The 13,149-nt window shown below is 50.0% G+C and overlaps 1 long non-coding RNA gene across 1 annotated transcript; it reads left to right on the forward strand.

The window, feature by feature from the left end:
• The first annotated feature begins 448 nt into the window (after positions 1-448).
• LOC111555674 lies at positions 449-8,637 on the forward strand. Its single transcript, XR_002735595.1, has 3 exons — positions 449-489; positions 2,000-2,917; positions 6,621-8,637. It is a non-coding gene; the product is annotated as an uncharacterized LOC111555674 (long non-coding RNA).
• Positions 8,638-13,149: the final 4,512 nt, after the last annotated feature.

A 13,149-nucleotide genomic window follows, 5' to 3' on the forward strand; every position in this document is an offset into this window, starting at 1 on the left:
AGGTTTTCTGGGGCAGTAATGCCCACGGAGCTGTCATCTGCTATGAAAACAATGCTTTCTTCTGGAGACCTGCTGAAGGACCTGCCTGAGCCTCTTCTTGGGAGGTGTCACTCTTTTCAGAAATAAGTCCATGATGGTTTTCTTAGTTTATCTCTTTTTTTCATCATAGATCTACTCATCAGCGGGTAATGTGTCATGAATATTCCTCTCTATTACTGAAAACTTTTTGCTGCTGGCGTCTATGTTTTCAGACTTTGTAAGGAACTTTAGAAGACTGTGAAAGCTGCTGCTAAACCCTTCACTGTGAATTTTCTTGGGGATCCTCTTCGTTTTCTTTCTCTTTTTTTTGAAACAGTGTTTTATTCTGTTGTCCAGGCTGGAGTACAGTGGTGCAATCATGGCTCACTGCAACCTTGACCTCCCGGGCTCAAGTGATCCTCCCACCTTAGCCTCCTGAATAGTCAGGGATACAGTTTCCACCACGCCCAGGTAATTTTTATTTTCTTTTTATTTTGTAGAGACAAGGTCTCACTATGCTGTCCAGTTGGGTCTCGACTGCTGTGCTCAAGCAGCCCTCCTAACTTGGCCTCCCAAAGTGTTGGGATTGCAGGCATAAGCCACTGCATCTGGCTCTTCTTTTCCTTCTTTCTTTTGCCTCTTCTTCAGCTGTGCATTCTTGTTCTAGTTTCAACAACTCCTCAAAAGTCAATTTCTCAGGAATCATCTCTAGAACAGGAATTTTCAACTTCATTGTAATCTGATGGGACCACCACCATATATGCGGTCCATTGTTAACCAAAACATTGTTTAGCAGCACATGACCATATATAAAGAAAAATATATACAGCATGTAGGTTTGGGTAAGTACACCCTATGATGTTCGCATAAAAAAATCACCTAACGATGCATTTCTCAGAACATATCCCCATCGTTAAGTGACACGTGACTGTGTACCGGAGTTTTTAGCCTTTTACCAGAAAGGATCAAAAGACCATAAGCAGCTTTAACTATGACAAACTCAGCATTGTCCTCGGTGTACTTCCTGGGCTGGTACAGTTGAGTCACACAGGGTATCTGAGGGCCTCCTCAGTCCCTGGGGCTCCCCCTGGTTGGTGGTATGTGGGCGGCTACTAGATGGGACTCTATTTCAAAGGCCTTGCTGTTTTCTGTACGTTGAATATGCCATCTGTCTTTGCAAAGAACGTTTCTTCCTGATTCGTGTACCCAGCCCAAGGCACCTGACACATGCTGAGGCATTCAGCCAACTCAGCCCAAAGTTCTTTCATGCAGAGACCAGTGTAAGATTTTTGTATCCTCATTTGATGTGTGTGTGTGTATATATATATATATATATTTTTTTTTTCCTGGGAATTCATATTAAAAGTGCATATCCATTACATTAACCCAGCAATCCCATTCGTACAAATCCATCTTAAAAGGATCAAAGCGTGGCACTTAATCCAAGTTCCTCTGTTGAGGACCAGGATTCTCTTAATGCTTACTGGTTCTGCCTCCCAGATGTTGAAGGCCAGCCTCTGTCTGATGGTTAGACCTGAGCCAAGTACAGTTGTTGAATATTTAGACTCACACCTGAATACACAGATGTCGATTGCAGGGTTGTCTGGTCAAAAAACAAAACGAGAAACAACGTAAGTGTGATTGATAAGGAACATGTTGGTCCGTCTGTATTGAGGAATATTTGCTGCTATGAAAAATCACAAGTTGGAGCCACACGAATAGATCTGGAGAGATGCCACTGTGGGTTTTGGTGGAAAGCAGCAAGTTTTCAGTAGTGCTACCGTATAATTACACTTTGTGAGGTCTGCAGGTCTGTTTGTAGGAGCAGAAAACAGGCATGAATAGGGGTGTGCGAGACTGGTAGTGGGATGGGCTGTATCCACTGTTTGTACAGTTTTTGGTTATTTGACATTTATTTTTGGCTATTTGACATATTTTGGTTATTTGACAAGTGTGCAATGCATTTATATTTTTAAAATAGGAGAATATAAGAAAACATGGATATTCTTCATCGGTTGGTTCGGTGGCCCCTTGTGAAAGAGAGGCGTGCCCCAGCATGCTGTGGAAAAGACAGATGACCCTGTTCTAGACCTCTGCTTCAGAAAATCAAGCTCCACTCAGGTGGCCACTGCTTCTTCCAACCCTGGAAATAAACATCTTTTGCATGTAAAAGAATGTGCATGGCCTCTCCAGGCAGGAGACTGATTCTCATCTTGCACCGAATCTAGCTCCCCCTTCGATCTTGTCAGGGATCCTGCCAAGACATGGAACCAGAAAAGAAAGAAAACACAAGAACAGCCAGGTCGAGCTGCAGCGCTGGTTAGACTCATGGCCCATGTGGAGCTGCATCGCTGGTTGGATTTATGGCAGTTTCAGTTCAGGGTGGGGGCTCCTCTCTGGTCCGCTTTTCATTTGTGTGAGTTGAGTTCCTCCTAATTTCTGTTTCATTGTTCACCTCCCAGATAATTCCAGAAATGAGAATGCCTTCCTTGGCCAGCAGCCTCCTGGCTCTGTGTGTCTGAACCAATAAGGCATGTTTCCTCTTGCTCCCCGCTTCTGATGTTTTATCAGGCTCCACAATGTGTTTCTCATGCTGTCTGCCCTGGAGTTTATGCCCTGAACCATGTTCAGGTGAGGAAATTCCTCGAGAAGATAAATCACCGCAGAGATAGCAAAGACCATATCTTGGCAGGGCTCCTGAGCTGAATGTGGCCACATGTGTTCCCAAGTGCAGACCTCCAAGGTCAGTCAAGCCCAAACAAGAAGCTCAAATCGCAGAGGCCTCTGGAGTAGACGCCTTGTTGCTGAAGAAGCCTGCTGCGCACCTGAGCACTCAATGGTTGTATGCCCGGGACGCGTCTTCATTAGGAAGCCTGAGATTCACTGCTCCATGCACGAGGTAGGTTGGCCAGCTTGGTTGCAACAGAAAACTCAGCTCGAACTGGCTTTAATCATGAAGGGAGTTGGAGCCTGCTGTAACTGGAAAGTGAAAAGCGTATGTGGTTTCAGATAAGGCTGGATTTAGCAGCCCCAGCCATCTGGCCAGAAAGCTCCCCACCACCTCTCCATCCTGTTTTCATTGTGTTGATTTCATCCTCTGATCGCCTCCTCTCTTGGCCCCAAGATGTCAGCAAATGCCCCTTGTCAGCTGTCTGCTTCCAGATCTCAAATCGGTATAAAAAAGAAACTTCACTCCCCAGAGAGCTGAAATCAAGGTCCCAGAACTGAGTCCTGCTGACAAGGGCCATGGGCCCACTCTGGAAGCCGTGCCTGTGTCTAGGACAGGTAGGCTGCATGGCTGGGTTGGTCAGGGCATCCCTGATGAGTGCTTGGGCCTCACTCAACTAGGGTGGCCAGGTTTAGCAAATACAAGGGCAGGGTCCCCGGTTAAACTTCAGATTTTAGATAAATAATGGAGAGCATTTTTAGCATAAGAGTTTTTAGTATTTCCCGAATATAAATGAAAAATAGGACTGGGCGTGGTGGCTCATGCCTGTAATCCCAGCACTTTGGGAGGTCAAGGTGGGCAGATCACCTGAGGTCAGGAGTTCGAGATCAGCCTGGCCAACATGGTGAAACCCCATTTCTACTAAAAATACAAAAAATTAGCCAGGTGTGGTGGCAGGTGCCTGTAATCCCAGCTACTTGGGAGGCTGAGGCAGGAGAATTGCTTGAACCCGGGAGGCAGAGGTTGCAGTGAGCAGAGATCGCGCTCCAACCTGGGTGACAGAGCGAGACTCGGTCTCAAAAAAAAAAAAAAAAAAAAAACCAAGAAAAATATAAAAATATTTACATTTATGTATACTGAGAATGAATTGCCAGGCACCCAGGCAGGACCTCTGCTCCGTCAGTTCAGCTATATGTAAAGATAGCTATCAGTCTAAATATATTTAAATTAATTGTTTATTTAAATTCAAATTTAACTGGATGTTCTATATTTTGTCTGAGAAATACACACACATGGGAAATTTGAGGCCCTGACAGGCTGGGAGATGGAGAAGAGGATGGAGAGTGGGTAGCCAGGGATGTCCGCTGTGGACCCTGAAAAAGCTTCTGCCTGAGCTCAGATTTCGTTGAGTTTATAACAGCAGGAAGGCAGACAAGAGGATGTTTTTCCAAGCAGGGCCTCTACCAGGCTGTGACTTTATTCATTTGTTGATTGATTGCTTTTTGGGGGCTTATCATACAAAATTCAGGGACAACAGAATGTATCATTTAGAAAGCAAAAACATCCTGCCTCCTTAGTCCCCACAAATTAATCACCATTAAAAGTTTGTAACGTTTTCCAGGAAGTTCTTCATGCAGACCATCAAGTCCTAGGTATTCTAGAAATGGTTAGTTTTACCATGAAGTATCACATTGTATCATTCTTTTTTGCAACTTCCTTTTGCCTGACAACATACCTTCCACCAACTTTTAAAAGTTGGTTTTGGGGTGTGCCAAAAAAACTTCTGTTGTTTTTCACGGGCTGTGAAGACCCAGTTAATCAAGAATGAAATGTTTTAGTTACAATCTGTTGAGAAAATAGGAATGGCTGGTGTCTTCCTCTCGCCCTCCGTGTTTTCCTACTTTCTCCCTACAAGTGGTTTTACTCAAGGAATACAGGCCCGCCCCTCTGAAGCAAGCAAGAGCATGGCATTGGAACATAAAAGTGGTTCATGAAATTCACCCCACCCAGCTCTGCCTGGAGTCATATGGACTTGGGACTGAGTCTTGGCCTTGATCTTACAAGCATTCTGAGCTTGAGCAAGTTTTTTTTAACCTTGGTGGCTTTGGCCTCCTTGTCTAGATAGTGGAGATGTTAATGTCATCTCCCAGAGCTGTGATGCAATGACATGGGATTGGTGTGAAAATGACGGTGAGACCGGGAGACATGTCAGTTCCCTCTCGGTTGCCCACTGTTCAACAGAGTTGCCAAGTGCCTGCCACCCACCAGGGACAGTGCTGGGGGCTGAGGTCCCTCTATAGCCCCTGTTTGGGCTGGGGAGTGGGCGGGGGTATGTTACTCAGATTCATAGTGACGTCCTGAGAAACCCCCAACCCAAAGGAAACTGACAGTGCTCCTGTAGGGCAGCAAAAGGGCCACTGGAGAGCCCCAGGCATGGGAACTGCCTGAAAGATGAAGGCGGAGCATCCAGGCGGGACCTCTGCTCCATCAGTTCAGCAGGAGAGAACTGAGATCCAGAGAAGAGAAGGGGTGGGTGCAGCTCTGAGGTTTAGGAGGAGGCAGTCCCTGTGGGTTCCTGGTGCAAGTGGTCCTGAGGGGCAGGGCAGGGTAGGTTCCCAGCTGCTATTTTCACAAATTCCTCTCCAGTGTGGCCCCAGCTGCCAAGTCTTCAGACTGTAGATTGACAATTTACATAAGGTTTTCCTTACTTGAAAATTTTTTTTAAAATTACATTTCAAACTAGACGAGTGAAATATATTCCTTGTAAAAAGTCAAGAGATACATATAAGCCAAAAGTAGAATACATTGCTTATATATTGCTTATATAAGTCGCTTATAATTCCAATACCTAAATACTGTTACTATTTTGGAGCATATTCTTTTAAGCCTTTGAGAGTTTCATGTAAGAAGTATTTACTGAGAGGCTGCGGGTGTCGGGCTCTGGGCTGGATGCTGGGGCCGGCGTCAGATGAGGCTGTTGAGCCTCTGCCCTCAGGGTCTCACCGCCATGGATCCAGTACCCCCATCCCGTCCCTCCTCCACCCAGGCCGACGCTCTGCACGCAGCGAGTGTGATGGTTAATGTTATGTGTCAACTTGACTGGGCCACAGGATACCCAGGTATTTGGTTAAGCATTCTGGATGTTTCTGTGAGAGTGTTTCTGGATGAGTCTAACATTTGAATAGACCGTGTGGAGCTGGCTACCTTCCCTGATGTGGGTGGGCTCCATCCAGTGACCTGAAACTTGAATGGAGCAAAAATGCCGACCCTTTCCCAAATAAGAGCAAATTCCTCCCACTGTCACCAGCTTTTTCCTGCCTGGAGACTGAAACTGAAACAGTGGCTCTTTCTGATTTGTGAGCCTGCCAGCCTTTGACAGGAACCACGCTCTCGGCTCTCGTGGGTCTCTGGCTCACCAGCAGCAGCTCTCAGGATGGAGCCTCCACAATCATGTGAACCCACCCTTTAGGATGAATCTCTTTTGTGTACACATTCTGTCGCTTCTGTTTCTCTGAAGAACCCTGTCTGTGTCTGATACAGATGCAGATCTCTGCTCCCTCCCCTCTTGCTTTAACAAGCACTTATTGTGCACCTGCTGTATCAGGCTGATGGCTCAGTAAGTGCTTGTTAAGGGAAGAGGGGAGGGAGCAGAGACCCACCCATCCAAAGGCACTGCAGGGCACCCCTGCTACCTGTCACTCCGCTGGCTATAGCTGCTGAGTGGCCCTGCTGCAATGAGAAGAACCACCCAGCTGACCCGCAGACTCGGGATTCCAGCCACAGCCAACTGCACACGGCTGGGGCCTGGTACAGGTGGGGCCAGGGCAGGGCTTGGCTCACACCTGCTGCCCCATAGACTCTGCTGGGGAGGAGCGGCACCGGGATTGCATTCGGCTTCTGACTAACTGAGCTCAAGGGCCTCTGTCTTTGTCAGGGTTCTTCAGAGAAACAAAGTGGGATTTGTGTATTTACTTGTCTGGCTCACCTGACGATGGAGGTGAAGTCTCACAACCAGCCATCTGCACACTGGAGACCCAGGGAAGTTGGTGGCCCGGCTGGAAGGCATCAGAGCTGAAGAGGTGATGGTGTTGATTCCAGCCCTGGTCCGAGGGCCGGAGGACCAGGAGCACTGAGAGCAGAAAACAACGTCTTGCCCCAGTGGTCAGGCAGAGCGGGCGGATTCCTCCTTCCTCTGCCTTCTGTTCCATTCAGACCCTCGCTGGGCAGGAGGAGACCCACCCACCCTGGGGAGGGCCATCCGTGTGACTCTGCCCACCAACTTAAATGTGACTCTCACCGGGAAACCCTGACTGACACCCTATTTCCATGTAGGGTTCTTTCTGGGGCACTGGGGGTACAGATGTAAACATGTTTGGGGGACACAGTCCAACCTGTAACAGGAAGGGACAGATGTCTTAACTGGCTGCAGGAAAGCCAGCATGAAAGTCGTAGAGGGCACAAAGTCCTGGGCCTGCACCCCGTAGGTGCTCACTCCAGACAAGCAAATGTGGTTCAAAATCACACTGGGCTGGAAGAGGGAGGGATGCCCGGTTCTGAGTGTGGGTTTTGGTACCAGGCAACTGTGGGTTTGAATCCAAGCTGTGTGACCCTGGGCCGCTTCCCCAACCTTTCTGAGACGGTTTCCCGTCCTGTGAATCTAACCTAACCTGTAAGGTGGCAGTGAGGGCGAGATCTGTATTGGGTGAAAGCTTGTTGAAGGCACTGAATTCTTAAACCATCCTAGCCCTCAGTTTCCACACCTGTCAAAGAAGGAGGGGGATTTTGAGGTCCAGACAGGACGCTGCAAGAGCCCAGAAGGAGACCAATGATGAGGAGCTCTGAACCCGGAAACCGTGACAGTCGAGGCTGCAGGGACTAAGCTGCATGCTCTGTATAGAGGGTGGATGGCTGGCCCCTACCACCCCAGCCCAGCTGAGGAGCAGGTGGCCTTGCAGTGGGCTCCTTGGATCCATGTCACCTTTGTGGGTCACCTGGACAGCTCGGCACGGGGCCTTTGGTGTGGGAGTTCCCCAGGACATGCATTTTCACCTCCAGTATACACTGGGGTTTTCTTTGCTGGTGAGATGGTGGGAGCCCCAGGGTTTCTCTCGGCCCCAAGGATTCTCAACCTGATTCAGGAGAGAAGGCTAGCATCCCTGGGGATGCAAGATGGCCCCAGTCCTGCCCAGGGCCTAATTCCCTGTGGGAGACCTGAAGAGGCTCTGGAACAACAGTGCCACTTAATTTTAGCTTGACAATCGGCCTGTGGAGGAGATGTCAGCACAGGACTATTTATAGCAATTCCTGCCCCTGTATGGTTAATCTGCCTGTGTGGGTTGAACTGAATTTTGCTTAATGGCGAGATGGATTCAGACAAGCAGATTTTTAGTCCAAACTATGTCAAATGGCCTTTTAGATGACTTTCCCTCTTCAATCATTCATTGCATTGTTCAATGAATCTTTCTGGGGCAATGACAGTGTGCCAGGCAGTGTCTCGGCACCGTGGAGACACGAGCAAAAGAGACAGGCCAGCCCCATTCCCACACAGCTCACCCTCGATGTGAGTGAATAATTGACCACTGGCAAAGCACCTACTGTGTGCCAGGCAGTATTTTAGGCAGGCTTTCCTGGTAGACAACTGGGAACAGGACAGATCAGTCCCTGTCTTTGCAAAACTCTCAGTCTATTCAGCCATTGAAACGAATAAACTTTGACATAGTACCTACTATGTGCAGTGGTGATGGGTGACGGTAGAGGGGCTGCATGGCTCAGCCCTGCTCAGGCTGCTCCTGGCCTCACTCACAGTGCGAGGCGAGGGAAAGGCCACCACGTGGTGAAGCAAGAAGGAGGCTGAGGTGAGCCCAGGGACGCTGGCTCTACCGCTGGGTGTTCTGTGATGAAGGGCAAGCCCCTAGCTTTGCTGGCCTCAGTTTCCACACCTGTAAGACATTTTGGGGTGCTGGCATCTGCAGCTTCCAAAAGATGGTGAATGGGGGTGTCTTTGAGCAATGAAAGAACCAATCATTTCTGTGTTATCTTTTTTTTTTTTTTTTTTTGTGAGATGGAGTCTGACTCTGTCACCCACGTCGCTCAGGCTGGAGTGCAGTGGCATGATCTTGGCTCACTGCAACCCCAGCCTCCCGGGTTCAAGTGATTCTCCTACCTCAGCCTCCTGAGTAGCTGGGATTACAGGTGCGTGCCACCACACTTGGCTAATTTTTTGTATGTTTAGTAGAGACGGGGTTTCACCATGTTGGCCAGGCTGGTCTCGAACTCCTGACCTCACCTCAAGTGGTCCACTCACTTTCACCTCTCAAAGTGCTGAGATTACAGGCATGAGCTACTGAGCTTGGCCTGTTATCATTTGTTTTAATATGAACCAGGAAAAAAACATACCCCTGGCATTTCAAGCCCAGTTGGCAGAGTTTCCTTGAAAGGGGTATATTTAAGTTAAAGAGAGAGGGGAGTGGTGATTGAACTAAGAATATGAAGTAAATAACAGTGCCAAGGACTATGGCACAATTTCCAAGCAGGGGCTCAGTGGGGTTAGATGTGGGGCTGTAGAGGATTTGGAAGGTTCAACTGGATGTGCGGGGTCTTTGGCTGCAGGTCCCCAGTGCCCCACTGCGACTCCTACTGGTGAGGAGGGCTGGGACGTCCTCTTCAGAGTAGGTCTTGGGGTGAATCCACTCCACAGCGTGCATGGCTCTTGGAGCAGCTCTGTGCCCAGCAGGGGCTATTGTGACAGGCAGGGCCTTTGCAGGCAATTTGGGAGGTCCTTTGCAGGTGGCTGGGGACCGGGTGTCCCCGAGCTTCCTAAGGAGGCCTCTTCAGGTTTCTGCACGGTGCCCTCCTGCTTGCTCCTCTACCCATCCGTGTGGTCTTCAGGGCTCCCTGCAGGTACCAGCCCTGAGGTACCTTCTCCCTTCAGGGTTGGGGGCCTCTGAGGAAGGCGCTGGGGCCCAGCTGTTGAGGGAGGAGCTAGGGTGTCTCCCCTCTCCCACCAGCCTTCAGAGAGGAGGGAGCCTGTCAGGAAGGAGCCCTCGGTGGGAGAAGGAGCCCTCGGCGGAGAAGGAGCCCTCGATGGGAGAAGGGATCCTCCAAATCGCACCCATGCCATCTCGCTCTTTCCCTGTGCCCTTCCGCAGCGTGTCAGGTCTTCAGGACAGAGTTCCACCACTTTGGCCCCACCCAATGGGGTCTATTTGCCCCTCTGAGCTTTTCTCCTACCTCCCAGTTCCATTGCCTTCCTGAGCCTGAAGTCGGGAAAGTCACTTGGGGTTGTTGGATGCTCAGTTTCCCCATCTGTAAAATGGGCTCACAGCCACTTCTCCATGTCAAAGCGCTGTCGTGAGGATTGGCACCTACCCATGTGAGTGCCCAGCACATTACTGTGATTTTTCTGCCATGGCATTAGTTTCCTAAGGCTGCCGGAACCGAAGTCCACAGCTGTGTGCTCCACAGCAAACATGACACTTGACACTTCTGGAGGCTGGAAGTCTGAAATCGAGGAGTGGGCAGGGCCGTGCTCCCTCTGGAGGCTCTGCTGGCTGCAGGCCGCACGCCACATGTCCTGGCCTGCAATCACCTTGTCCCAGCCTCAGCCTCTGTCCTCACATGGCTTCTTCCCTCTGTTTCTCCTCTTCTTCTGAGGACACCAGTCAGATTGGATTAGGGCCTGTCCTGATTCAGCATGACCTCATCTTCACTTGATTACATCTGGAATGACTCTATCTCCAAGTAACATCACCTTCTGAGGTCCAGGAGGATTAATTTTGGGGCGGACACAATTCACCCCAGGACAGTGGCAATTTTGTTTACTTGCTTCAGCAAGCCTTGTGAGGTATCATCACACCCATTTATCAGATGTGAAAACTGAGGCTGGAGGGACTGAGGGCCCCAAGAGCTGCTAACTGGCAAATTCAGGATTGTACCCAAAGCCTTTTAGAACCCAGTGAGGGCAGGGAGTGCACGGGTCCCGAAATTCACGCTGCCTCTCCAGCTGTACAGCCCGCGAAATTGGTGGTAAACAGAAACATTAAAGAAGGAAAAAAAAAAAAAAAAAGAAAACTCAAATGGGCTCTGTCTGTTTATAACCAAAGACTTTCTCCAGAGAGTGTGGTATAACATTTTAATATTTTAGGCAGGCAGGCAATACTTCTTGTCTAGACATTGAGAAATGTTCAGACACAGAATTATTTCCAAGCTCCAGCCAACACAGTGGCGTCCCCCGCATTCCCCTAGATGAGGGGTGTCATTTACTTTGCATTTGTGAGCAGACATCACAGAGGCCTGATTGCTGCTGGGAGGCCCGGACCGCCGTGGGTTGCAGCGTTGCCGTGGACCCCAGAGATGCCAGCGGCCACGTTGTCTTTTCCCAGACAATTGAGCTGCTTACAAATCAATAACACCAGTGTTGACGGGGGTGGCGGCTTGATCACACTGAGGTGCACACAGCGGTCAGACGCTGTGACTGCACATGGGATCATAAACTCCCTAATTAGCTTTCGAGGAGAAGGCGTGAGGGCTGAGGGTCGGGCTGGCACTTTCTGCTTTGCTTTCTGTCTCTCTCGTCTGCCTTCTGGGATGGTGAGCAGGCAGGCCCTCCGTCGCTCACTCCAATGGGTGATGAAGACGGGGACTGGTGCTCTAGTCCCGGATGTCTTCTGTGCTGTGTGCCCTTCAGCCGGTTCCTGTCCCTCTCTGTGCCTCAGATTCCTCAGTGATACAATGAGCTCAGGCTCCTGGGGGCTTGCGGAGTTGGCAGAACTGGTCTCTTGACCCCTAACAGTTCCCATGGGATCCAGGCTGGAGACCAACAGAGGCAAGGCTGGGAGACAGTCGAGGGCGAGATCAGTCTTCCAGGCTCAAAGGCTGCTCTTGGTTCTTCCCATCCAAGGAGAGTCCTGCGTGGCCAGCGCCAAGGATCTCTCCCACTTGGAGGTGAGGAAACTGAGGCTCAGAGCCAGGGCTAGGACTCTAGTCTTCCTGCCCTCGGGGGTCTCTCCCAGCTGCATCTTTGTTCTCCATCATTTCCTGAGTACCGAGCAGCAGCTGGGTCCCGGGCTGGGTGCTGCAGGGTCCTGGTCGCGCATGGTAAAACCAACAGGACTTCCAAGCCTGAGCAGGGCAGGCGGGACCCGCACCATCCCTGACTAAACCTCCCTACTCATCTCATTGTCATTAAGATGAAGAGCATTTATTGAGTAGCTGCTGTATGCCAGGCACCTCTGAACACTCAAGCTGCTAAGGTGGATGGTGGAGAAAGGGGCCAGTTAGTGGAGGGGAAGGTGTCAGGAACCCTGATGTCCTTGGAACAGAGCAGTCCCCACCCTCCCAGGGTGGCTGTGGACTTTTTCCTTCTCTCTTGAGCCCTCGCATGCAGTGGTGTCTGATAGAAACGTGTACTCTCCACCCGTCTAAGCAGCAGTAGCATAAATAGCACCAGGAATGTTGGGGATCTCAGGCTTTGAGGCCCAGAGTTGAGCTGCTACTTTACATGATTTAATTACTGAAATAAACTGTGTGTTGCTTCCCTTCCAACAAAACCTTGCAGCATCTCAGAAATGCTTGCCGAGCAAGCCTGCAGAAATCTTTGGAGGCTGGCGGGTGCTCCCCCTGCTTGTTAAGCACTCACTGTGTACTGGCCTGTGTGCTTAGGACTGTCTGTGCACCGTCTGCCTACAGCCTTACAATGACCCTTTCAACGAGTCATACCTTTGTCCCATTCTACAGAGAAAAAGAATGAGAACTGGCAAAGCTGGTGTGGTCAACAGCAGGACGGCCTCTCAAAGATGTCCATGTCCTAAGCCCCAGAATCTGTGCTATGTTATGTTACAGGCCCAAGGGGGACGAAGGCTGCAGATGGAATCCAGATTGTTTAACAGTCAACCCTGAGAAGGGAGATTATCTGGGATTAGCAGATTGGCCCAATGGAAACACAGGGGCCCTCACAGCTTTGTGGTTTTGGAACCACAAAATAGAAGAGGAGGCAGGAGAATCGGCGCAGAGGGATGTGATGTGAGAGAGGCCCAGCCAGGCTCTGAATGTGGACGAAGGGCCACAGGGCAAGGAGTGTTGGGGCCTCTCCCAGTGGGGAACATAAGACATGAATTCTTCTCTGGAGTGTCCAGAAGGAACACAGCCTGCTCGACGTCTTGATTTCAGAGACCCATTGCAGATTTCTAGACTGGCTTCTAGGTCTGCAAAATCATAAGCATGTTTTGTTTTCAGCCACTAAGTGTGTGGTCGTGTGGTTCTGCAGCTGTGGGAAGCCCACACAGCGGAGTTCTCATCTACGCCCGTGATGGGGGCCGCATCCATGCCCAGCCTCAGCCATTGATTCAGGGATGGCCACATGGACGAGGCTGGGAAATACAAAGCAATCCTTGGGCTCCGCTGGAACCAACAGGGGCGGAACGCTGTCTTTCCATTAGGGCTGTGGAGGGGATGTAGCAGGTGTT

Source organism: Piliocolobus tephrosceles, chromosome 20 (assembly GCF_002776525.5).
Source record: "Piliocolobus tephrosceles isolate RC106 chromosome 20, ASM277652v3, whole genome shotgun sequence".
NCBI lineage: Eukaryota > Metazoa > Chordata > Mammalia > Primates > Cercopithecidae > Piliocolobus > Piliocolobus tephrosceles.